General features: G+C 36.7%; 1 long non-coding RNA gene across 1 annotated transcript in view; it reads right to left on the bottom strand.

The window, feature by feature from the left end:
- Positions 1-16,657: 16,657 nt before the first annotated feature.
- LOC127541854 (uncharacterized) overlaps positions 16,658-26,807 on the bottom strand; it is a 153,243-nt gene continuing 143,093 nt past the window's right edge. The window contains exons 3-4 of the long non-coding RNA XR_007948489.1: positions 19,927-20,191; positions 16,658-16,962 (exon numbers count right to left, since the gene is read on the bottom strand). This is a non-coding gene — a long non-coding RNA (uncharacterized LOC127541854). The remainder of the gene's footprint in view (positions 16,963-19,926; positions 20,192-26,807) is intronic.

Here is a 26,807-nt window from a genome sequence, read left to right on the forward strand (position 1 = left end):
AATGACCCATCTCCTTTATCTTCAAAATGCTTAAAATATTCAGCCAACCTTTCTTGTTTTCATAACTCAAGAAAATGTGAATAATAATTAAAAAATGGAAAATCACATTGTATCATTTTTTTCATTCTACCCACTGAGAATGACACAGACAGCCTCTTAGATCTCAATTTCAATATCAATACAATTCTATACATATCTCTAATTCCAAATCAAGTCATATCTACTCTGTGAATCCTTTTAAAGACTTTTCCAGTACACAATGATGGTCTTTTCTGAACTCCTGTCACACTTATATTTGGTTAGACAATTTAGGTACCCTACTAAAACCACAGGTCTATTATGTTCCTTCCCCAAAATACTCTCTCTCTCTTTCTCTGTTTCTATCTCCCAGCCCATGCACCCACAACCATACCCACATACCTACATACCTCTAAGTTATAGCATTTGCTATTTCTCATACACAATATTACTCCTATTTATACCTCATGTTTGGATTGAAATTCCTCCTAACTTGTTTGTAGCAGCCCTGTTTGTAGTGGCTAGAAACTGGAAAATGAATGGATGCCCATCAATTGGAGAATGGCTGGGTAAATTGTGGTATATCAATGTTATGGAATATTATTGCTCTGTAAGGAATGACCAGCAGGATGAATACAGAGAGGCTTGGAGAGACCTACATGGACTGATGCTAAGTGAGATGAGCAGAACCAGGAGATCATTATACACTTCGACAACGATATTGTATGAGGATGTATTCTGATGGAAACGGATTTCTCTGACAAAGAGACTTAACTGAGTTTCATTGGATAAATGATGGACAGAAACAGGCTACACCCAAAGAAGGAATACTGGGAAATGAATGTGAACTATTTGATTTTTGATTTTCTTCCCGAGTTATTTTTACCTTCTGAATCCAATTCTCCCTGTGCAGCGGGAGAACTGTTCGGTTCTGCAAATATGTATTGTATCTAGGATATACTGCAACATATTTAACATATATAGGACTGCTTGCCATCTTGGGGGGGGGGAGGAGGGAGGGAGGGGAAAAAACAAAACATAAGTGATTGCAAGGGATAATGTTGTGTAAAAATTATCCTGGCATGGATTCTGTCAATACAAAGTTATTATTAAATAAAATTAAATTAAAAAAAAAAATAAAAAAAATAAAAAATAAATTCCTCCTAACTTTTCCCACCTATTTCTTAACACCTTAAATTTCCACAACCTGGTCTCTTCATATTACTGCAATTATCTTATGCTTTACTTCCTCTCATACACTATACAATACTGAATTTACTTAAACACAATACTCTATTCCTTTGTACTATGACTTTGCATTATCTGTTCCCCATTTCTGATTTTTCCTACCCTCTTATCACCATAATTTACTTTTAGTGCTTCCTTCAATAGTCAGCTCAAATTCAGTTTTGTTCAGAAAATCTTTCCCATCCGTTCATCTCTGAGATTTGCCTTCTAAATTTACTTTGAACTATTCTGCATATATCTAGTTCTTTACATGTCATCTCCCATTAGAATGTGACCTTTTTGAAGGAAAGAGGGATGTTCTTTTGCCTTTTTCTATGCTTATCTCAATATGTTTAGCATAGTTCCTGGAACATTAAAAATGTTTTATAAATGTTTGTTGTTGATTGAACTCTCCTACATGAAATTTTTTCTGATCCTCTAGTTACTCCTGCCTCATTTGGAATTTATTTCAAATATACTTTGTATTTACTTATATGTAGACTGGTTATTTCTCCAGATGGAATATAAGATCCTTGAACACAAGGATTTTTTTTTTCTTTTTTCCCCTTTGTATCCTCATCAAATTAGTTAACAATACACTCTATTTTAAAAAAAATATTTTCTCATCATCTCTACAATTAGTCTTTAATCTCTTTAGGGATGGTGATTATGTATTTTGCTTCTTTGATATCCTTTACAATGCCTGACATAATGAAGGTGGTTTAAAAGACTCAACAAATATTTAGAATCATTGAAATTTCAGAATTGGAGGGGATCTTAAAGATTATTTAGTCTAAACTCCTCATTTAAAAGGTGAGGAAACAGAAGTTTAGAGAGTTTGAAGAAAGGTCATATAGCTAATTAAAAACAAAAGGACTCAGACACAGTATTTCTTCAATATTCCCCAAGTTGTTAATTACTCATGCTGTAGCAAGTTGGAATATCTTCCTCGCTGATCATCAAAACCTACTCACCAACATCCACTCCTCAATTACTTGTTTTTTAAATTTTCATTTTAGCGTGAGTCTTTTATTCTATTCTTCTTTGTTGGTTATAATTTTTTAAAAAATTCATTTATTTATTTAAAGCTTTTTTTTCAGAACATGTTCATGGATAATTTTCTTTTTTTTTTCATTTTAATATAGATTTTTATTGACAAAACATATGCATGGGTAATTTTTCAACATTGACCTTTGCAAAAACTTCTGTTCCAACTTTTCCCTTCCTTCCCTCCACCCCTACTCCTAGATGACAGGTAGTCCCATACATGTTAAATATGTTAAAGTATATGTTAACTACAATGTATGTATACATATTTATACAGTTATCTTACTGCACAAGAAAAATCGGTTTTAGAAAAAAGGTAAAAATAATGAAAAGAAAAACAAAAATGCAAGCAAACAATAACAGAAAGAGTGTTACTGCTATGTTGTGGTCCACACTCATTTCCCAGTGTTCTTTCTCTGGGTTCTTTCACTGGTTCTGTTCATTACTGATCAATTGGAAATGATTTGGATCCTCTCATTTTTGAAGATAGCCACTTCCATCAGAACTGATCCTCATATAGTGTTGTTATTGAAGTGTATAATGATCTCTTGGTTCTGCTCATTTCACTTAGCATCAGTTCATGTAAGTCTCTCCAAGCTTCTCTGTATTCATCCTGCTGGTCATTTCTTATAGAACAATAATATTCCATAACATTCATATACCACAATTTACTCAGCCATTCTCCAATTGATGGATATCCATTCAATGTCCAGTTTCTAGCCACTATGAAAAGGGGAGCCATAAACATTTTTGCAGGAAGGGTCCCTAAGGCATCGGGCCCGGGGATGGCAGGCCCAGGATGGCGGGCCCGGGGGGTGGCGAGCCCTGGATGGAGAGCCCAGGGATGGTGAGCCCGGGGATGGAGAGCCCGGGGATGGCGGGCCCGGGGGGTGGCGAGCCCTGGATGGTGGGGCCCGGGGATGGATTGCAATTTCTTTCCCTTCTTTAATATCTCTTTGGGATATAAGCCCAGTAGAAACACTGCTGGATCAAAGGGTGTGCACAATTTGATAACTTTTTGAGTATAGTTCCAAATTGCTCTCCAGAATGGTTGGATGCATTCGCAACTCCATCAACAATGTAGCAGTGTCCCAGTTTTTCCACATCCCCTCCAACATTTGTCATCATCTTTTCCTGTCATCTTAGCCAATCTGAGAGGTATGTAGTAGAATCTCAGAATTGTTTTAATTTGCATTTCTCTGATCAGTAGTGATTTGCAGCACCTTTTCATATGACTAGAAATCGTTTCAATATACAGAGAGCCTTGGAGAGACTTACATGAACTGATGCTAAGTGAAATGAGCAGAACCAGGAGATCATTATATATTTCAACAATGATACTGTATGAGGATGTATTCTGATGGAAGTGAATTTCTTTGACAAAGAGAACTTTCAATTGATCAATGATGGACAGAAGCAGCTACACCCAAAGAAAGAACACTGGGAAATGAATCTAAATCATTTGCATTTTTGTTTTCCTTCCCGGGTTATTTCTACTTTCTGTATCTAGGATATACTGTGGCATATTTAACATGTATAGGACTGCTTGCCATCTGGGGGAGGGGGTGGAGGGAGGAAGGGGAAAAATTAGAACAGAAGTAAATGCAAGGGATAATGTTGTAAAAAAATTACCCTGGCATGGGTTCTGTCAATAAAAAGTTATTTAAAAAAAAGAAATAGTTTCTATTTCTTCATCTGAAAATTGTATGTTCATTTCCTTTTATCCCATTTATCAATTTATCATTTGGATAATGGCTTGATTTCTTTTAAATTAGAGTCAATTCTCTATATATTTTAGAAATGAGGTCTTTATCAGAACCTTTCACTGTAAAAATATTTTCCCAGTGTATTGATTCCCTTCTAATCTTGTCTGCATTAGTTTTGTTTGTACAAAACCTTTTTAACTTGATATAGTCAAAATTTTCCATTTTTTGACCAATAATGATCTATAGTTCTTCTTTGGTCACTTCCTCCTCCATAGGACTGAGAGGTAAACTGTCCTATGTTATTCTAATTTATTTATAAGCTCATTCTTTATGCATAGATCATGAACCCATTTTGACCTTATTTTGGTGTATGGTGTTAAGTGTGGGTCAATGCGTAGTTTCTGCCATATTAATTTCCAATTTTCCCAGCAGTTTTTGTCAAATAGTGAATTCTTATCCCAAAAGTTGGGAACTTTGGATTTATCACACTCCTCAATTACTAATCAAGAAATTAACCAACAGGTTTATTCTTTAAAAAATCAATCTTATTTTAAAAATCTATCTATCTTATTATGTGTCAGAAATCAAGCACTGGGGATAAAAAATGAAAAGAAGTAAAAATTATTCTTTGACCCTAAAACTCTGCCATTTTAAAGGTAAAGAAATTTGAAATATAAGTTCTAGATACATGCAGAATAGATGATTGTTCTTATTTGTCCTTCATTCTTGAAGAGGAAGGTGATGCTTGACATGTAAGTGAGTTGGGATTTTAGAAAAGGTAAGTTGTGCAAATTCACCAGCCTCACTTTCTCTTTCAAAGCCATCTGGGTCTAGTGGAAAGATTTTCATTGGGATAATTGGAAATGTTCTTTGGAGGTAGTAGGCAATCTTGACCTTTTAAGGGAAGGTCTTTAATAGCTCTCAGTTCCATCTACCCAATGCCCACTTACTGATTAAGGACAGGTAAGATTTGAAACAAAGAACGTCCTGTTTTATTTAGTCAAAAAATACACTTTGGTAGAGGAAGACTCTCAGAGTTTCTGGCCAAAATAGAAATAATTGCTATTTACATTCACTCTGAGCTAATCAGCGTCCAAACAATTACCAATTGGGGCTTGGCCTGGAATGTATTGTTGGCCAGGTAATGAGGGCCAGAGTGATTTGAGTTGAAGGTATGTTTTTAAGAAAGAAATTTAGCCAGTAAACCTCAAGATATTTTGAGAGGTTGTAGCAATTAAAAAAAATGCATTTCTTGGGCAGAGTACCTGCAGATAAGTATATGTAGGAAGAAAAAAAGAAAAAAAAAAAGAAAGGAAAAAAGAAAGGGAGAAAATCTTCTTGTTGCCCAACTAATCAGTTTTAAGTTGGGTCCCCAGTGGGACAGCTCTACTAAGAGAGAAAGAAAACCAGAACCAAAGAGATAGTTTGCTTCCTAAATAGCCTCAAACAAGACAAATAAATAAATATGGGCAACAGCAAAGGAGTAACCACAGAAAAACCTGTGAGAGACTTTTTTTTCCTAAAAGTACACAGAGACAAGGAAAGAAATCTGGTGTACTGTACAAACAGTGACAAAGATTGATAAAAGGTACCGTGAATTGAATTTTGCAATCTTCTGCCTTCAGGAGAATGCTGTTTCCGTGGGACTGCATTAAAAATCAGATATTGAGGAAAATTTATTAAAGAAGAATCTTAAGGAATCTTCTTAACATTTCTAGCCAGAAACAGGTTCTACTCTTTGGGAAGAGGGAGCACTAAGTATAGAAGTGGGGGAACCTTCATACTTACTCATGTGACGCAGCCCCTCCCTTCAAAGAGTATATTGGTCTATTTTATCATCCTGGTTACAGTCTTTCTAATATGCCCACTATATGTTTCCTCTTAATATGTATAAAATACACCCCCCTAATCATACATCACATGTTCAAAGATGGCAGAAAACTCCTCCACTGGAGTGTGTTGTTTAATATTTAATTATCCTATTAAGCAGGCACAGTAGTGATTTGGTCAAGTCCTGTCATTAACCCCAACTAGCTTGGGCTGGATAGGCTATTATCTTAAATCTGTGGTTTTCTCAAAACCATAATACTGTTTCTGATTGGCTGAATCCACCTCTGTCTTCCTAGCACCCACTTCCTTGTTTGATCCAGGTTTCTATTGATTACTTAATTGTTCTGTGAATCCTAACCTTCCTTAAACTGAAAATTTCTGAAATCTCTTGGTTAGTGGTAGCCACTATCCCACACTACCTCAAAGCTTGCAACACTGTGGAAACCCAACTTTGCAGCATTTCTCACAATGGGAAAGTATTTGGAAAAGGGTAGAAGAAAAGTAATAGGAATAAGAGAGTAATACACCAAGGTCTTATCAAAGATCATAAATTTTAAATTCAATTCCATTCATATTCATTAAATACCTATTATGTGCCAGTTATTCTGCTACAAGCTTAAGTATATATATATTAAAAAAGAGCAAACTGAGGAAGACAATATGCAAACTAATATATACAAAGCAATCCATGCATAGGAGAAATAGGAAATAATTTAAAGAGGAAAAGAACAAGAATTAAGAGAAGTTAAAGAAGACTTCTTGCAGATGGTTTTTAGTTTTTAGTTGTGACAAGTCAGATAAGTCAGCAGAGATGTAAGATGAGGTCAGTGTAAGGCCAGAGAAACCGAGGCAAAATAGAGATTAGAGGATTTTTAATATTTTATTTGAGAGGGAGAGATTGTGCTGGGATCAAATGGATCCATGGTTTGCTACCAGGGCTGAATGAGACTATCCTCTCCAAGAATCCAGCCACAAATGTGAGGTTCCCATGAAATATGTATATATGAATCTCCAAGCAATCGGGATACCAAGGCAGGGGTGGAGTCAGAGCACTGAGAATGGGAACAGACTATCAATCCGGTTCTGACAGGGTTGGGGGAGACACTTGACATTCTGATAAGTAAGGAAGGTCTGGAGTCATGATGTCTAAAATAGAAGGTCTTTCTCCTTATCTGGATTTAACACTTACAGTTTATAATCCTAGCATAGCCAGCCCTAAATTATATCATTTCTATTGATCAGGAGAGAAGGGTGGTGTTTCAACCAGAAGGATTGAGGCAGAACAATTAGGGACTGAGGCAGAACAGTTTAAGGGAAACTGATGCAGGACAATTAGAAGGAAACTGTGGTACAACAGTCAGCAGAGAGATTAGGACAAGAAAGGTGAATGTGAGAAGCATCAACACAGAGATGGTGATTAAATCTATAATAGTTAATGAAATCACGAGGTAAGATAATGCAGAGAGAAAAGAGAAGAGGATCAAGGATAGAACCCTGAAGGACATCTATAATTACAGGATGCAATCTGGAGGAAGAACCAGCAAAGAAGACAGAAAAGAAGTGGTTGGATAAATAGGAGGAAAGCTGGGTGAAATTCATGTTCTGAAAAACTAGAAAGAAGAGAATATCATGGAAGAGAGAGAGATCAATGGTATCAAAGACTGGAGAGAGGTCGAGGAAAATAAGGATTGAGACTGAGCTCTGTGGTCTCAGACATAAAATAACATATAAGTATTATGGGCCAGAACTTGAAACAAGGTGCTAAGTCACCGGAATTGATAGAGACAATGCTTATGTACTTAGTTCACACCTTTAAGAGTTCACACATTAGAGAGTTCACACATTAGAGCTCACACCTTTAAGAGAATTCACACCTTTAAGAGAGCATATAAGGAGAAGCCCACTAAAGGACCAGCCCACTAGAGACTGGGAGATTCACAAGTCAGAAGCCCACAAGCCCACTCTCTCGGAGGAAGAGTCAATTCATTCCATATTCCACCTTTGTGCTGGCTGAAGGCTTTGGATTCAGAGAGAGAGCTAGAGGCTGAAGCTGGCAGAGGCAAAGGACTAGCGGTAAGAGCTCTCGGAACCAAGGAGAGAAATAGACTTCCAAGAAAACTAACTGGGCTATTTGGAAGGAAACTATAAAGGATTTGGACTTTAACTCCTGGCTACATTTGAGGTGATTATTACTTTGAACTGAAAGGAAGGCTGCTTCTAGAAGTCCTCCCAAGAAACCTGCTCCCAGAGAACATTATATTTTAGAGAACATTAAATATAGGGAATAGGTGAGGAGGATGGAAAGATTGAAAAATTGAAAGAGGAAGTAAGCCTTACTTTAGAGAGTGAATTCCACTGATGAATATTTTTGCTGGTGAAGAAAGATGAGGTCCTCACTCTGAGGTCAGAAATTTAGTGCCTGAAAAATATACTTGTTTTGTTCATTGGGAGAGTTGCCACCCTTGGGGCAACTAGCACTTGAAGAACTAGATGTCCATGGACACAAGAATGAGATTTTCAGAAGAATATGGAATAAGAATAAAAGGTCAACATGGGAGAGTGTAGATCAGAAGGGGATGTTCTCTATAATGGAACAGTGCTCTCTTTCTGCAATGATACATTATTCTGAAAATAAGACATTTTGGAAAAGGGGAATCCATAGGATTAGTCCTATCACAAGGCAGTGACAGAAAGAACCTGAAGAATAGACTTAGAAACTTTGAATGTTTTTATTCTATGAAATATATAAAGAAAAGAGAGACTAGATATGTAGAGAGATTATGAATTAGAGAATGAGAATCTAGGTAAAACAGAAAGAGAAGATGGACAATGAAGAGAATGAGCAAAATCATTTTTGGAAAGGAGAAGAAAATAGATGAAATAAAAAAGAAAAACAACAACTAACGAACAGAACTTGTTGAAGGGGGAGAGAGGAAGGTGAATCTACATGAGCAACAAAGAAAAAAGGAGGGAGAAATTTAGAATGAAATGATATAGGAGAGATAAGCAAATTTCTAGAAAAACTAAAGTTAAAAGATTTATCGTATCTGAATGGGACAGCAAACAAATATGCACATTTCTCTGCAACATATCACACTTCTAAAAAAACACCTAGGACACAAAGATACTGTAAACAATTGTAAAAAGACAGAAATAATATGTCTTTTTATTACATAATGAAATAAGAACAGAAATTAATTCAGGGACCACAAAGAAAATATACAGATTCAATGGAAACTTAAATTGACATATTAAATCATAACTGAGTCAAAAAGCAAATCACAGAAATAACTTTGTAAAAGAAAATGATGATGAAACCATACATAATGAAACAACACCCCCAAATTTCTGGGATTCAGTTAAAGTAACATAATCACTTTAACATTAAAATATCAAATATTATTATATTAATATTAAATATGAACAATATTATTATATTTTATTCCTCATTCTGAACTTCTTAAATAATACAGTAATACTTACCTTCTGGCTGCTCCATAAAAAGATACTCCAAAAAATGGGTTCAGACATTTTCAATGGTTGCTTCTATTCTTGTTATGTCCTCTTTCCTCACTTCTGCCTAATGCCTTTCTCACTGTTTTTGTTCAGCTGTTCCAGTCATGTCTAACTTTTTGTGACTCCATTTGGAGTTTTTTTTTCCTCCCCATAAAAGTCATATTATACAAGAAAATATAAATCTCTCACCCTAATAAAAAACCCTCAAAAATTAAATTGACTAAAAGAGAGGAGAGTAATGCCAGAGAAATTGAGGTAAGACAGAGATTGGTTTTTGATTTTTTAATTGTGGAGAATTTAGGCTAGCTGACTGAATCGAACTCATGTTCAAAAAAATCATCTGGTATAGAGTGACTGAGAAACAGTGTTTTTTTAAAATTTAATTTAATTTTATAATAACTTTATATTGACAGAATCCATGCCAGGGTAATTTTTTTACAACATTATCCCTTGCACTCGCTTCTGTTCCGATTTTTTCCCCTCCCTCCCTCTACTTCCTCCCCTAGATGGCAAACAGTCCTATATATGTTAGATATGTTGCAGTATATCCTAGATACAGTATATGTTTGCAGAACTGAACAGTTCTCTTATTGCACAGGGAGAATTGGATTCAGAAGGTAAAAATAACCCGGGAAGAAAAACAAAAATGCAAAAAGGTCACATTCATTTCCCAGTGTTCTTTCTTTGGGTGTAGCTGCTTCTGTCCATCATTTATCAATTGAAACTGAGTTAGGTCTCTTTGTCAAAGAAATCCACTTCCATCAGAATACATCCTCATACAGTATCGTTGTTGAAGTATATAATGATCTCCTGGTTCTGCTCATGAGAAACAGTGTTTATGTAGGATTATAAGCAGGTGATATAGAAACAAAAAGAATGCAGTTAGGTCATCAGGCAGCTGCTATATTAAATATATATGTAGATATATTTTTCACAGCATAAAATAATAACCCGATGCACACAATAATGGGAATGGGTTTGGGATGTAAACAATAGTAGCAGGATGCATATAATGACAGGAATGGGCTTAGGATTTATACAATGATGGGAATGAGTTTAAGGGGACCTTCCAGAGTCAATATTTTTGCAGAACAATAACTGATCTTATTTGTAGAAGCACCTTAAAGGTGTGATGTCCAAGTAAGCAGAAGAACAGAAATAGGTAAGGTCATTCTATTCATCTTTATGATGAAAAATCTTCTCCATAACCAGAGAAGAAAGAAGAAACTAGATCAAAGTGAGGCTAAGTGGCTCAGTGAGAAAGACAGGGAGAGGGAGAAGAAAAGGGAGAGGGAGGAGAGGAGAGAAGAGAGGGAGAGAGAGAGAGAGAGAGAAGGAGAGAGAGAGAAAGAGAGAGAGAGAGAGAGTAAGTAGAGGGAGAGAGAGTAGAAAGAGAGTGCAAGGGAGAGAGAGAGAGATTGCTTCAATCTGAATTTAGAAAAAAAATCAGTTTCTTCTTTCTTCTCTGGTTATAGAGAAGATTTTTCATCATAAGTCTTTCAGAGTAGTTGTGGATCATTTTACTGGTGAGAATAGCAGTCAATTACAGCTGTTCACCCCAGAACATTGCTATTACTTTGTATATTTGTATATTTCACTTTGAGTTCATGGAGGACTTTCCAGTTTTTTTTTTCCCGAGAGCAACCTTCTCATCATTTCCCATAGAACAATAATATTCCATGACAATCACATACCACATTTATTTGAGCCATTTATCAATTGATGGATATCCTCTCAATTTCCAATTTTTTTTGTCCTAAGAAGAAAACTGCTACAAATATTTTTGTACATATAGATCCTTTTCCTTTTTAAAATTTTAAAATCTCTTTTGACATTCATGCCTAGTAGTGGTATTGTTATGTCAAAGGATATGCATGAATTTATAGTCCTTTGAGCATAGATGATGTCTTTTGATCATTTATCAATTGGGGCATGGGCTCTTTATATATATATATATATATATATATATAATATATATATATATATATAATATATATATATATATATATACTACCACAATATATATTTGACTCAGTTTTCTCAGTTATTTGAAAATAGGTCTTATCAGAGAAATTTGCTTCAAAATTCTTTTTACACTTACTATTGCTAACTATATTTCTCCCCATTTATTCTATTCTCTTTCTCCTTTCACCTTTTCATCCTGAAAAGTGTTTTGCTACTGACTTTCACAATATGTCCTCTCTTTCACTACTCTACCCCTTCTCCCATCCAATTCTCCTCTTATTTTCCTACCAGATAAGGTAGATTTCTATACCCATATTGAGTGTGTACATTATTTCGTCTTTGAGCCAATTCTGATGAAAGGAAGGTTCATTCAGTCTCCCTTTCCTTCCCTCTTTCCCTTTACTGTAAGCTTTTTCTTGCTCCTTTTTTATGACATATAATTTACACCATTCAACTTTTTCATTTCTTTTTCTCTCAGTATATTCCTCTTTCATGTCTTAATTTCATCATTTTAAAATTTGATATTATCCCTTCATATTCATACCTGTGCCCTCTGTCTATATATATTCCTTCAAACTACCACAATAATGAGAGAGTTCTAATGAGTTAGAGGCATCACCCTCCCATGTAGGAAAGTAAATATTTAAACCTTATTAAGTCCCTTATGATATTACTTTCCTGATTACTTTCTTAGGCTTCTTGTGAGTCCTCTGTTTGAAAGTCATATTTTTCATTCAGCTCTGGTCTTTCCATCACAAATGCCTGAAAATCCTTTATTTCATTGAATATACACATTTTCCCTTGAAGAATTATACTCAGTTTTACTGGGTAGGTGATTCTTGTTGTAATCCTAGCTCCACTGTTCTCTGGAATATCATATGCTAAGTCCTCTGGTCATTTAATGTAGAAGCTGCTAAATCTTGTGTTATCCTGACTGTTTCTCCAGTGTACTTGAATTGTTTTTTTCTTGATACTCGCAATATTTTCTCCTTGACATGGGAGTTCCAGAATTTGGCTATAAAATTCCTTGAAATTTTCATCTTGGAATCTCTTTCAGGAGGTGATTGGTAGATTCTTTCTATTTCTATTTTACCCTCTGGTTCTAGAATATCAGGAAAATTTTCCTTGATAATTTCTTCAAAGATGTCCAAGGTCTTTTTTTTGATCATGACTTTCAGGTAGACCAATAATTTTTAAATTATCTCTCCTGGATTTATTTTCAAGGTCAGTTGATGTTCTAATGAGATATTTCACTTTTTTTGTTTTGCTTTATTTTACCTTGATTTCTCATAAAGTCATTAGTTTCTATTTGCTTAATTCTAATTTTTAAATAATTCTAATTATTTTCCTCAGTGAGATTTTGTACTTCCTTTTCCATTCGATCATTTTTGCCTTTTAAAGTATTCTCCTCATTAGCTTTTTCTGTTTCCTTTTGCAGCACTCTCAATTCTCTTCATATTTTTTTCTATCTTATTACTTGATTTTCAAAATTTTGAACTCTTCCATGGCTTCAATTCAATTCTTATTTTTCTTGGAGGCTTTGGATGTAAGTGCTTTGACGTTGTTATCTTCTCCTGGGCATGCATTTTTATCTTCCTAGTCACCATAGTAACTTTCTATAATTGAAAACATTTTTTGCTGTCTACTCATTTTCCTACCCTATTACTCAGGTTTTAACTCTTTGAAAAAGTAGAGCTCTGTTTCCAAGGAAGAGGATGCACTGTACCAAGCTTCAGGAATTTTGTGCTGCTGTTTTCATAGATGCTTCTAAAGACCTGATATCTTTTCTATCCTGGAATTGTTAGAAGTATCCCTGTGGCACTATAACTGTAAAATCTAGTGTGCTAGAATAAAGCATAAGAATAAAAAACTCAAAGTAAGTGTGGTGTTCTTCTTCTTTAAAATATAAGATGGTTCTCTCTGAGAGCAGGTTTCCGGGGAGGTTTTCAGGAAGCAGCCTTAGTTTCAGTTAAAAGTAATAATCATTCAAATGCAGCCAGGTGCTAAAAGTTCTGATCTTTTATTGTCTCCAATACAACCCAGTTAGTTTTCTTAGAGGCCTCTCTCTCTCCTTGGTTCCAAGAGCTCTTGCAGCTTTGTCCTTTGCTTCTGCCTCTGCTTTCTTCAGCCTCCAGCCAAGACCAAGGTTAAAGTAGGAAATGAATCTGTCTTGCCTCCCAGAGAGAGTTTGTGGCTCTCAATCTCCCAGAGTGCTCCTCTCTGACCCCTGGCAATGTTCCAAAGTAACTAACTTGACTGGCTCCCTGAAGCTCTGTTTATGCTCCTTCTCCAAGAGTGAGATTGTGGGATACTAGAGTGGGATTATGGGTTTCCTCCCAGAGTGCTCTCTGGCCCTAAGAGCTTCAAGGGAGGTGTGAATTCTAGTGAGTAAAGGTGTGAACACAAGCATTGTTTCTCAGTTCCACTTAGTACCTTGTTTCTTCTGGCCCATAACATCTCCTTGTAGGATCAGATCAATCATACCGAACCATGCTAAATTAGATAATTATTAAATGAGTTAACAGTTTGTAAAGATTCCAACCAGTAAGTTTTATGAACAATGGACCTTTTGGTCATAAAAATGTGGGTGATCAATAAAAAATTTGCTAAGACACTGTCTTTCAAGTGAAGAGAGGTTCAAAAGATCAAATTGCCTTTTAGCTCTCCTAGTTTCCAAAATGTATAATTTATAACTTCTTCATAGAATCAGGATAGCTTTTAACTAAAAATCGATCATGCAAAATTTATCTATCCTTTTTCTGGTCTGATTGTCCAGTCATACATACATAGCTCATGTTTCCTCTTATTCCCATGCTTTCTTTCCTTTGAATATTTTCTCTCTAGGAGACTTCCATTATAGACTTCATGGGAGGATTACTAAGGGTTAAGATCAAGGTTTGTAGCAAGGTTTAAGTTAACTCTATTTAGGAGTTTTTCCCCTGTGATTCAAACAGTGTGGGGAAGATACAAATGCGGAATAGTTTCTAAACAATGTGGGAAAGATAAGAATATGAATCATTATAGAATAGAGTCTATATCATCACATTTGTAAAGTTTACTGTTCTTAAATTCTATCTCTTACAAGAAAGATGCTTTTCATTATGATGAAGATAGTTGATTCACCTTACCTTTCAATAGCCTGCTTTCACAATTCCCTCCCTTTAGTATTTTTATTTCCTTAAAGTGTCTTCTATTTTCCTCTCTTCTATAAGTATATCAAATTAAAAGAAACTAAAAGACATAATAAAGAAGAAACCTCACAAAAGAAAAGTGAAATAAAAGAAAACAAAACAAAGTAAAAGCATGGCTAAATGGATAGAATGCTGAAGTTGTCAGAAAAAAATGAGTTCTAAATTTTTCCTCAGACACCTATTAGTTACATAATCTTAGGTTAGTCACTTAGTCCCTCCTCATCTGCACAATGAGTATATTTATAGCAACTACCTTTCTGGGTTATTATGAGGATTAAATAATCTATATCTGTATTTATATCTAATTTATCTCTGCAACCCTTTAAAATGGGTTGGAATATAAATGTTATCTGTCACTATCATCATTGTTCTTATTGTAATTGTTTTTGTCATGGTGTTTTATCCTTTTTATGATTGAAAACTGGATCTGCCCCTATTCAGTTTTGCTGTGACAAGACATCACTAAAAATAATCTGGATTAATCTGAATAGAGGATTTCCATTTAGGTCTCCTTTGCTAAAATGAAGCACAACGATACAGCAACAGATTCCAGTTTATCTCTGTGAGTACTCTTTTAAGAAGTGTTTCCTGTTTTCCCCACATGTTGGTTCAGTCCTTTGAATCTTGACTACCTTCCCCACCAAAATCATTGTCTATTTTTAATACTCCTTGTATCCCTCCCTTGCAGGAAAACAAACACATTTAAGGCAAACATTGTTTAACTTTTTTAAAATTCTTAACAATACATTGTTTGGAACATAAATGTTTCTTGACTCACTGATCTAGTATGATAAATTACAGAAAAATCGAACACAAAAGCCCCAAATCTATTTTCTACAATTTTTAAAATGAATTTGAGCAGTTAACATATTTAAATATATGGGTTCTTTCTATTACCCCTCACCTCACTCTTTTCCTTGTATTCTAATTTCTGTACACAGAATCCCGGAACTAAAGACTTTTAGATATGTAAGGGATTTTGATGGCTTTCAAGTCCAACTCAAAATTAAAAATTCCCATTCCAACATACCCAATAAATAGTTATTCAGCCTTCTAACCTAAGAAAAGCCCATTTTGCTTTGGAACACCTCTAATAATCAGGAAATTTTGTATTCATATCAAATATAAATTTCCTTCTTTGTCAGTTATACCTCCAATTCCTAATTCTATACTTCAGAGCTCCACCAAAAAATAAATAAAATAAATCCTGATCTTTGTTCACATAAGAACACATCAGTTATTTGAATAGCTATCAAATCTTTTCTAAGAATGCTCTCTCCAAACTGAACATATTCCTGTTCTGTCAACTGATCTCTATATGGAATGGAATTAAGGCTTAGTAAGACGTAATATTTTAGGACAAGGACTATGCTTTTCATGTATGGTAGGTAGGTGATGTAGTAGATAGAGTGAGACCTGAAAGTCAGGAAGCCCTAATTTCAAATTCAAGCTTTGACACTTACTATGTGATTTTGGGAATATCACTTATGCCTCAGTTTCCTCATGTATAAAATGGAGATAAAAATAGAACTTCTACTTCAAGGTTGTCTTATGGATAAATAAGATAATATTTGTAATCTATTGTACAAGACTAAAACTCAACAGATTCAGTCATTTCAGTTGCATCCAATCTTAATCCCAATTGAGGCTTTCTTGGCAAAGATGCTAGAGTGGTTTGCCATTTTCTTCTCCAGCTCATTTTACAGATGAAGAAATTGAGGCAAACAGGCTTAAATAACTTGCCTAAGGTAACACAGCTAGTAAATGTCTGAGGCCACATTTGAGCTCATAAGGATGAATCTTCTGTTGTGCCAGAGTTCCCTTTTATTGTCCTGCCTCAGTTTGCCTAAATTGTTTTGCCTCAGTTCCTAATTGTTTTGCTCAATCCTATAACACCCCCCCTCCTAATCATCATGATTCAGATAAGGAGAAAGACCATCTATTTTAGACATCATGACCCCAGACCTTTCCTATTTATCAGAATGTCCAGTGCCTCCCCCAACCCTTGATAGTCCGTTCCCACTCGCTGCTGTGACTCTGCCCCTGCCTCGGGGGCAGAGTCCCCTGGTGTCTCATCCACCGAGACTCAGTTATTCATGTGGGTTCGAGGAGGATCCAGCCTGAGGAAAAATGGGCGAGAAAGAGGAGGGAGACCAAGCTGATTGTTGCCAAGGTCTCAGTTTATTGCTCTCAGGATACAACTTATATAGCAAAAGCATGGGAAAGAGAAGGAGGGTAGGGTCTGGGAAAAGACCATGGGCTATAGCTGGTCCAGTGAGCAGGAACATAGTGTGGTGACAACTCAAGATTGATTCTCAAGACTGTTTTGCCAGGTTGCAGTTCTCAGGATTGTTTGACCACCTGTGCGATTCTGTTGCAGCAAGGGGTGGGGAAAGGCACTTGGGCTGGGGCCATGAGAAAGGCACCTGGGCGGGGGCCTTCGGCTTCCAACATGTCCCCCCCTTTTTTTTTCAAAGGCAAAAGGAGAAAAGAAATAAAGAGAAGAAAAACTTTTATCAAGGGCTGGTGGAAGGCCTGTCTTAGGCTATGTGGCTTGTATCCATATCCAGTACCTAAATAACCAGGCCCTCAGGACCAGGAAAAGGCAGGGCCCCTGTCTTAGGCTATGTGGGCGGCATCCGTCCCAGCACCCCAGCAAAAACCTGCCAGGGTGTGCATCTGGAGAACGGACCCACAATAATCCTGTCATTGGGTGTCCCTGCAGCCATAAGGTATGATGTTCCCGGATCATGGGGCCACAATATTCCCGTCATTGGCTCTTCCACAGCAATAGCCCGAAAATTATGAATGAGATTGTGTCTCCCGGAGGCACCTCCACACCCTTAAATACCACGGGGACTCAATTTCGATGGCCAAGGTAGAAAACCGGAGGCCCTCAGGGGCAACAGTGGAGGATGGGGGATCCTCACAAGATCCATGAGTGTCAAGACTGTGGTAATGGATTGCAATAGGTTTTTGCAGGGCCGAGTCGACCTGTGACTTAACAAAGCTGGTTAGTTTGTTAAAAGCCCATGGACCAAAAGAAAGCAATAGCACTATGCCTACGAGGGGTCCTAGAAGACTAGGGAGGAGGGTGGAAAGCCAGGGGGATGTAGAAAACCACTTCTGATACCAAGATTCTTGTTGTTCCCTCTTGTTTTTTCTTTTTTCTAGGCTTTCTTTGATTTTTTGTATACTATTTTCTACAAGGCCAAGCTTATCAGTATAAAAACAGCATTCTTCTTTTAGGGTAGCACAAAGTCCTCCCTGTTGTAAAAATAGTAGGTCTAGGCCTCTTTTGTTCTGCAGAACTACTTCAGCCAGAGAGGCAACAGAGTCCTTTTAGTTTACCAAAAGGTGGGTGGTGGGTGACATCCATCTGCCATAGGTCATCAGGGACTAAGCCATGGAGGTTTATTCCCAAATGAGGCTCGGGCAAGAGGGATTTGTCAGAGGGGAAGTGGTTGTCAATAGTTCCCTGAAAAGAAATGGAGCTGGTGGCCCAATCATCATCATTTTGAACTAGCCATTGCACTTGGGAGGTTGTGTAGGGGGAAACAATGTGATTGGGGTCCCTACCAAAGAGTTTCAAAGCGGCCCCCCTACCGAGGTGGAGGAGGATAGCAACCAAGTGAGGGTATGTGGGTAGAATTTTGGAGGGAGGTGCGGGTAAATGGACCCAAAACAATGGTTTTTGTTGCCAGACAAGCCTGTGGGGGCAAAGGGAGTAGGGAATATGAGAAGCCAGAAGGGTTGATTAGGGGCATAATATCCTATGTGTTGTTCCCCGATGGCATGTTCTACCATGGTCAGGGCTTTTTGTGCCTCAGGGGTGAATGAGTGCGGGGAGGGGGGATCGGGGTCCCCTCTTAAGATGTCAAAGAGAGGTTTTAATTCCCCTGTTGTGAGTTTTAGGTAAGTTCTGAGTCAATTGATATCACAGAGAAGTTTCTGAAAATCATTAAGAGTATGCAAACAGCCCATTCGCAATTGGAGTTTCTGGGAAAGGACTTTGTTGGGAAGTAGCTCAAACCCTAAGAAAAGCTGAGGAGGTTTTAAGTTAGCAGCGGCCATGGATGGCAGCGATCAAAAAAATCTGTCTTCCAAGTCAGAAACTGGCCCCGTGACAAGACTGCTTGAACTACACAAACCCATTCTGAGGGAAGCAGGTAGCCGCAGTGAGACATGGCCTCAAGGGCCGAAAGGGTAAAAGGAGCATTAGGTCTGTAGGCTTTGACTGCGGCATTTAAGTCTTTTAAGTTTTTAAAATTAAGCTTACGGAACTCCCTTGGAGGGGCGCCTTGTGCAGCCTGATCATTTTCCTCATTTTCATTTTCATCTTCATTGTCATTCTCCTCCCCGCTATCTGACCCATCCTGAATGTCTGTGCCTGCAGCGGGCACCTCAGCAGAGGATGAAGGGGCATTATCAGTGGGAGGGGCAGTGAGCTTGCTAGAGAGAGTCATTGACAGGAAAGGCCAATTTCAGGTTCTTTGATCTGCTAATAGGGCCCTTTTTATGTGGCAGTGAGGGAGTGGCAGCCACTGGACCTGAAGCCAGGAGAAGGACAATTTTTTTAAGTGAGCTTTGCAAGGGAGAAAGCTCTGTAGAGAGCTGAACAAATTGCCGTTGGAGGTCAAGGGCCTCCCTGAGGTCATTCATTTGAGTGGAGAGCTGGTTTTTAGCCTCAAGAAGAGTGGTAGGGGGTAGGGCAGGGGCGCAAGTCTGGACTGCATAGGGAGGGAGCCGCTGCATGGACCCTGCTGAAAAAGGGGCCCAGTCAAGGTTGTTGCAGCGGGCCACCTCTTCCTCTAGCACGGCTGCGTCCCCAGGCTCAAGGGTTTCATTATCGGGATTCTTAGTAAATATGGGGAAGTTCAGTGATTCGCCTGAGGGTGGGGCTTCTTGGGGTAGAGGGGGATCTCTTTGAACTGTAGGCATTTCAATGATTACAGAGGGGGGCCTGGAGGGGTTATTGACGGCCGGGAGGGTCGATGCTACAGAGGCTGTTGGAGACAAGGGGCAGAGGCAACATTCCGCAACTGACAAAAGCTGTTGTTTGGCAGGATCGTTATGTGCCGATTCCAAGCCCCAATAAGAGAAAGCAGTCGTAGGGACCGCACCTGGGCCTTCTTTTTGTAATTTGTCATTTAAATCTTTCCCAACCCTTTGCCATTTTTCGGGATGGATGTCTGGCCTATTCACAAGAAACCAAGGGTAGACATCCTCAACAAACAAAAAAAATTTAACTAAATCAACAAACAAAAAGAATTTAACTAAATCAACAAACAAAAAGAATTTAACTAAATCTTTCTTTTTAACCCTAACTCCTCTTTCCCTGAGGGAGGCTTTGAAATCCTTTATAAAAGCCTGTTCATTAGACAACTTATGGCCCATTTCTTATGAGACAGACGAAATCAACTTACCAAGGACTGGGGCTCTTCGTGAGCGGTGAGGGGGCCGGGAAGGAGGCTCCACAGAGAGCCAGCCAAACCACCGTTAGGGAGTGTTGGCAATTTGTCCAGTTCTCTACCGAGTCCCTCTCAGCGGCCGAAACTTCAAACAGCAGGGGTCCCGATGACTTCTCTGGGGTCCGTCTGGCAAGGGTCCGTGCCTTGAGCCCCACGTTGGGCGCCACCTGTCTCCACCGGCGGGACTTAGTTACTCATGGGGGTTTGAGGAAGATCCAGCCTGAGGAGAAATGGGCGAGAAAGAGGAGGGAGACCAAGCTGATTGTTGTCAAGGTCTCAGTTTATTGCTCTCAGGATACAACTTATATAGCAAAAGCATGGGAAAGAGAAGTAGGGTAGGGTCTGGGAAAAGAACATGGGCTATAGCTGGTCCAGTGAGCAGGAACATAGTGTGGTAACAACTCAAGATTGATTCTCAAGACCGTTTTGCCTGGTTGCAGTTCTCAGGATTGTTTGACCACCTGCGCGATTCTGTTGCAGCAAGGGGTGAGGAAAGGCACCTGGGCTGGGGCCATGAGAAAGGCACCTGGGCGGGGGCCTTCGGCTTCCAACACCCTGGTACTCTACCCACTGGTAGCTTGTAGCCACGTGCATATATACTTCGGGGAAGCACACATTACCTGCTGGATGCTGGATTCTTGGAGATGATAGTCTCATTCACCCCTGGGACCAAATCATGGATACATTTGGTCCCAGTAAATCTCTCCCTTTCAAATAAAACATTAAAATTCTCTAATTTCTATTTTGCCTCAGTTTCTCCAGCATTACACTTCCAGACTTAAGATCTAGCTCTCTCCACTGCACCATCTATAAATGCTAGGCAGTATTGTGATGCTTGTTGGATTTAGATTTCATTAAACAATTCAACCAACCCTACTGATTTAGATAATCAGCATCATGGGTTTTTAGCTGGGGTAGTCTCAGAAGCCATAATTCTCACATCCTTATTTTACAAAAAAAATGTGAATTTGAGAAAGTTTAAGTGATTTACCTATAGCCTCATAGCTGGTAAGAAAATGATCAAGCAGAATTCAAACTTGGGTTTTGCTGACTCCAAGTCTAATGTTCTAGTGTAGATGCCTAAATTCTTGCATCCTCTCACATCCTTTTTGATTCTTTTAGGCATATTTTCTTTACTGTTATCCCATTAAATTATTCTCTGCCTTTTCTGTCTCTATTTCTACCCATTCTCTATTCAGCTGCCAAAATGATTTCCCCCAAAATGTAGATGTATGCAAACCACTCTCTTATTCAATAAACTCCAGAGATTCTCAGTTATTTCCAGGATCAAATATAAATTCTTCCTTTTTAGACTCTAAAGCTCTTCAAAGCTTTGTGTCTTCCTATCCTTCTAGTCTCTTGACCCAAAAGAAAAAGGCAAAACAAAAAAAAAACAAAAACCTAGATAAATGGGATGCTTCTTCAAATAGTTTATCAGGGGTCCTCAAACTATGGCCGCAGGCCAGATGCAGCAGCTGAGGACGTTTATCCCCCTCACTCAGGGCTATGAAGTTTCTTTATTTAAAGGGTCACAAAACAAAGTTTTTGTTTTTACTATAGTTTGGCCCTCCAACGGTGAACTGGCCCCTTATTTAAAAAGTTTGAGGACCCCTGCGAATGTTAAGACATATGAATAACTTAGAAAAAAACAAACATCAAAACCACACCCACAAAACAAAAGTAAGAAAAAAATTAAAGAACCCTTTCCTCTCTGTAGTGCTTATCTTTTTAAAAAGTTAATTGGAGCTTAGAGTTGTACTCACATCTGTTTAAGTTCTATGTTCAATTTTCCAAACAAAAGGATGACAAGATAATCAAGTTATTCTATTAATGGTTTCAGAAGGGAATGCCATTCCTAAGTTTCTCTTAAAATTAAGGCAACTGCAACTTATCATAATGAACTAGTTTTTCTTTTTTTTCTCTCTCTTATCTAATTTATTTGAACATGATAGATAAGTATGAATGGATTGAAATGTGCCTGTTGTAGGGGAAATGTACATTGATGAGAGCACAGATCCATGTAAGTGTTTCAGTATCCAATTACTTAAAATAACATGATAAAAATAGATTTCAGTCAGGGATTTGTAGACTGGTAGAGCTAGAAGGAACAAAAAAAAAATTAACCTACCAAATGTATAAATGAGGATATGAAGATGTATTCACATGTAGTTGTTTATGGAAAACAAGTCTAATCAATGATAAATGAGTCATTATATGAATCAAAGTAATTTTAAAAACTCAATTATACTTATTTAAATCTAATTTTTGTTTTGCATTTTCATTTAGTTGTACAGTCATTAGTACTGTTTTATCTAAAGATCAACATTTTCTTGAAACCTGGTGAATATTTCAAGAATTGTCTAAGACTGAGTAGTTTAAATACTTAGATGTGGTCACTGAGTTTTTTTTTTTAATTTAAAAAGTTAGATTTGAATTCTAGTCTGACTTTCAGGGCCATATACTGCAATTAGATCTTTAACGTTATACCTGAAGTAAGAATATCTCGACTCTGAAGTTGTCCCTCTGTTACGCTTCCTTTTTCATAAAGTATAGATAATAGGAACTTTATAAATGCTTTTGGAATTGAATTACTTTTAGAAAAGTGGAGAAAGGAGATTAAGTTGAAGTACTAGCTATGGCATGAAACGACCATTTGAAGTTATGAAAATTTTCTTTTTAGAAATGATTTCTGAAAAGCAGAAAGAAAACAACTTGAATTTATACTGAGAATACCAAGCTAATTTAATTAGGGCTGGCATGATTATAAATTGTATGGAGGGAGTGCTTTTCTACCAGCAATGCTGTTCTTTTCTTACATCAAACTGTTTCATTAAAAAACAATAGAAAATAATTGCTGTAGTAATCTTGAAAATGATATAAATATGAAAATAATATAAAATAATATAAAATGTTCTCCATTCTGAGAACATGAAAGTAAGTTATCTCTTTTATTTAATCCATTTGTTCTTAACTACTTTGAGATAACCCAAAGTCCTTTGAATAATCAGAATACCATCTCTTCTTATATTTCAGGATTATTTGTGAGAGAAGATAGATATATTTTGGTTTCAACTGGTTTCATATAGAAGCTCTTATTTGATCATCTTTTGAAAATCCAAGCTATAGAGTACAGCAAAAAGGCCAACTTGACTTCCTTAACATATTATTTAGCCTATATGCTAAACACTAAGGCACTTTTAAAAATAATTGACCTCAATGCTAGAATAGCCTTTTAAGTTTGTAGGGGAAGAGAGAAAATTAATTCAAGGTTTCTAGTTAGATAAAATATGGATATTTTTCTTATATTGAACTGTCCCCCTACAATCCTTAATGGCTACTGTCAACTTGGAATATCCTAGCAGTCCACTCTCTACCAAGATAGTCATTTTTCTTGTCTTCTAGATGCTTAATGTTTCTGGTAGCAAATACATAAAATGCTTAAAGCCACTGAATCTCTGAAGATTGGAGAATTAAATGTCCCTAGGATTGAAGCTAAAGTTATTATGAGGAAAAATGTTCTTGATTCAGATTTTATGATGTTCCTGAAAATGTCCAATTCTTCTTCTAACAGTTATTGTAGAAGGATAGGATTATATTCATGAAAAGTTATCAAATAGAAAAGAAGGGATGGACTTGACTCATTCCACTTGATTCACCTGTATCTGCCCTTTTTGTTTGGCAAAAAAATGCCCTTCAAACCAGAAATCTTATAATGCATACAATTTCTATTTTTTAAATGTTTTGATGAGTGGGTTATTGTTTTAACAATCTAATTTAATATCTGTGTCACCATCTGTCACTGGACAGAATAGACATAAAACAGTGACAAATTCATGTTAAAAAGACTGTCTTGGGATAACAAAAAGAAAAGTTAATGGACATAGATTTACAAATTATTAATGATTTTTCTTGTCATTTCTTGAAAAATGAAACCTATGCACGCTGCCTCTTTCCCCAAACAGATTGCATTTTATTCCTCTGCAGTTTGTCCATCAGGCTTCACTCTGACAACATAATCCAAAAGTAATCCAGAGCATTCAGTTTTCCTTGTTGGCTCTCATGCAGACTGCTTAGACAAATCCTGCTACCTGTCAGCCCTCCTGTGGGTGCCAAACAGGCTGCCAGGTTAACCCCTGGGGAAGGTGGAAGACCTGATGATTTAACCCCTACTTCCCTTCCAATAATCCACCATAAATACAGAGGACATTCACAGGCTAACTTTTCTAATCAGTGTTGGATCCCTCAAAATCTGTTTCATATACCATCTCTAAGAACTACAGATTTGAACCTTACTGCTTGAAGGAATAAGTGACTTTTTACAGTAATACAAACTTTAAACAAGCAGATGAATTGGATGAAAAGAGATTTTAATTCTTTGAAGTAGTATATGTACATTTATATGTATATATGTATACACATACATGCACAAATCTATACATACATTTACATATATGTGTACCCACATATATAGTATTTGGCCATATCCATTTCATATATATCTATCAATCAGTATTGAGCCACTTAAATGCTAAGAAATTTTTCCCAAAATGCCAAGACAAGGTCAAAACCTTCTGAGTAACATGAAATAAAAGGATTTTAATTATAATTTCTATTCCCATTTTGTTTCCCCATTTTTCTCTCCCATCATCATCTGCCTTTATTTTTTTTCCTTTAGCTCTTGATGTGTGTGAGTGAATTTGAATATTGTTTACTAACTGGTCTCAGATGGTTTTGGTGCAGAAGAGCCATCAAATAAACCACACAAAGTTTTTGAGTGAGTAAATAGCAAATAATTTTACTTGGCAGCTTAATGGTCCCTATTGAATTGATCAGTCAAGAACATGGAGAACACACGGAAGCATAAGGGTTTTAAATGTTTTAAAGGGTTTAACACTGTTTTCAAATGATACCCATTTTTTTACTCTACACAACAAAACAGCTTCCTCTTTGTTAGAATTCAGGGCTCATGTCTTTGTCCGATTCAGCAGCATCAACAATTCACAATAGCAAACGACTTGAGCAAGCATGGCATATATAAGGCATCCTTAAATGCTCCACTGTATGAAGGAAACAAAACATCCCCCAGCTCATTTAATGTTTACCAGTCATGATGTCTAGGTGAATAGTTGAAATGAGAAAAGGCAGATGACCCTGTGGGAAAGGGACCTGAATTCTAGCCACCAATAAAACTCCTGAAGTGCACTGGTATTCCTGATAAGAGCTTTTATTTTATTCTTTCTTTTCTCCATCCACAATTAATTTCATTAATTATCATAAGAGGGAAAAGTGAAAAGATTTTCTCTTTCCCCTTTTTTCCCCCCTTCCCACATAGCACAAAGGGACAGGTAAAGAAATCACCTTTCTCAAAATATAAACTTCAAGCTATAGGCTCAAAGAAATATATGCACATAAATTGTAGTATGAGAAATCTCAAATAGCAGAATGAAAAATTGTCTCTTCACTATGCTATCCTGTGTTCTTGTTCGGTTGTCTCAGTTGTATCCTACTCTTTGTGACCCATTTGGAGTTTTCTTAGTAAAGATACTAGAATGGTTTGTAATTTCTTTCTCCATCTCATTTAACAGATGAGGAACTGAAGTAAGCATGGTGAATTGATTTGCCCCAAATCATACAGCTAGTAAGTGTTTGAGGCCAAATTTGAACTCAGGAAGATAATTCTTCCTCACTCCAGGCCTAACATTCTATTCACTATCCTACTTAGCTGCCCATGCTAGCTATAGAATGTTATATTTTTACTGTTATCTGTTATTAAATTATATCATACTCAAAAGCCAGTTTTAGAATTCTTTCTTTTTCTAATAAGTTGTTAATAGTTAATCCTTCTAATGGCAGCTATCATTTACATAATGCTTTAAGATTTGTGATTTAAATTAATATATACATATATGTTTATATAGATCACATATAAATAAAAATGTTTTTACTAGAGATTATATACTTGGATGTGGAGAGTATGTGTATATATATCTTCCTAACTATATACATATACATACATATATACATTACACACACACATAGCAGGTATCTTATATTAGCATTTAATTAAAAAACTTTTAAAAAATTAATGATTTTTAACTTTCTCATTTTTGTTGGTGCTCTCTCATTTCTCATATCTTTCACATCTTCCCTTCTTTCTTTCTCCTTTACCCATTTGATTTTTCTTTCTTTTTTCCCCTTTTTATTAGTGATTTTTTTGACCATAAAATTTAAATGATGAAGCATTTTGTCAACTCCCATGGTTAAGAGTAGAGTAGTAGTTATCATACCAGATAAGATTGTTCTAAAGCAGGCACTCCTTTATATATGTTGCTTAATAACTAGATGCTTCATATATATTGGCATTTGAATAATAAAGAAGTAGGATAGGAAAAAATCCAAGACAACAGAAAAACTTTTAGCAGAAAATTCTTCTCCATGAATGTGATGACTTTTTTAAAAAACATTTTACTTTTCCAAATATATGCAAATCTAGTTTTCAGCATTCACTTCTGCAAAATCTTGTGTTCCAAAATTTTTCTCCCTCTCTTTCTCTCTCCAAGAGAGCAACCGATCTGATATAGTTTAAACATATCCAATTCTTCTAAACATATTTCCATATTTGTCATGCTGTGTTAGTAAAACCAGATCAAAAGCGAAGGGAAAAAACCATGAAAGAGAAAAAAGAAAACAAGCAAACAAACAATAACAAGATGAAAATACTACGCTTTGAACCACGTTCAGCCTTCATAGTTCTTTCTCTGGACCAAAAATGACATTTTCTATTTCAAGTCTTTGGAATTACCTTGAATCACTTCATTGTTGAATAGAGCCAAGTG

The sequence above is a fragment of the Antechinus flavipes genome, chromosome 6 (assembly GCF_016432865.1).
Source record: "Antechinus flavipes isolate AdamAnt ecotype Samford, QLD, Australia chromosome 6, AdamAnt_v2, whole genome shotgun sequence".
NCBI classification, from domain to species: domain Eukaryota; kingdom Metazoa; phylum Chordata; class Mammalia; order Dasyuromorphia; family Dasyuridae; genus Antechinus; species Antechinus flavipes.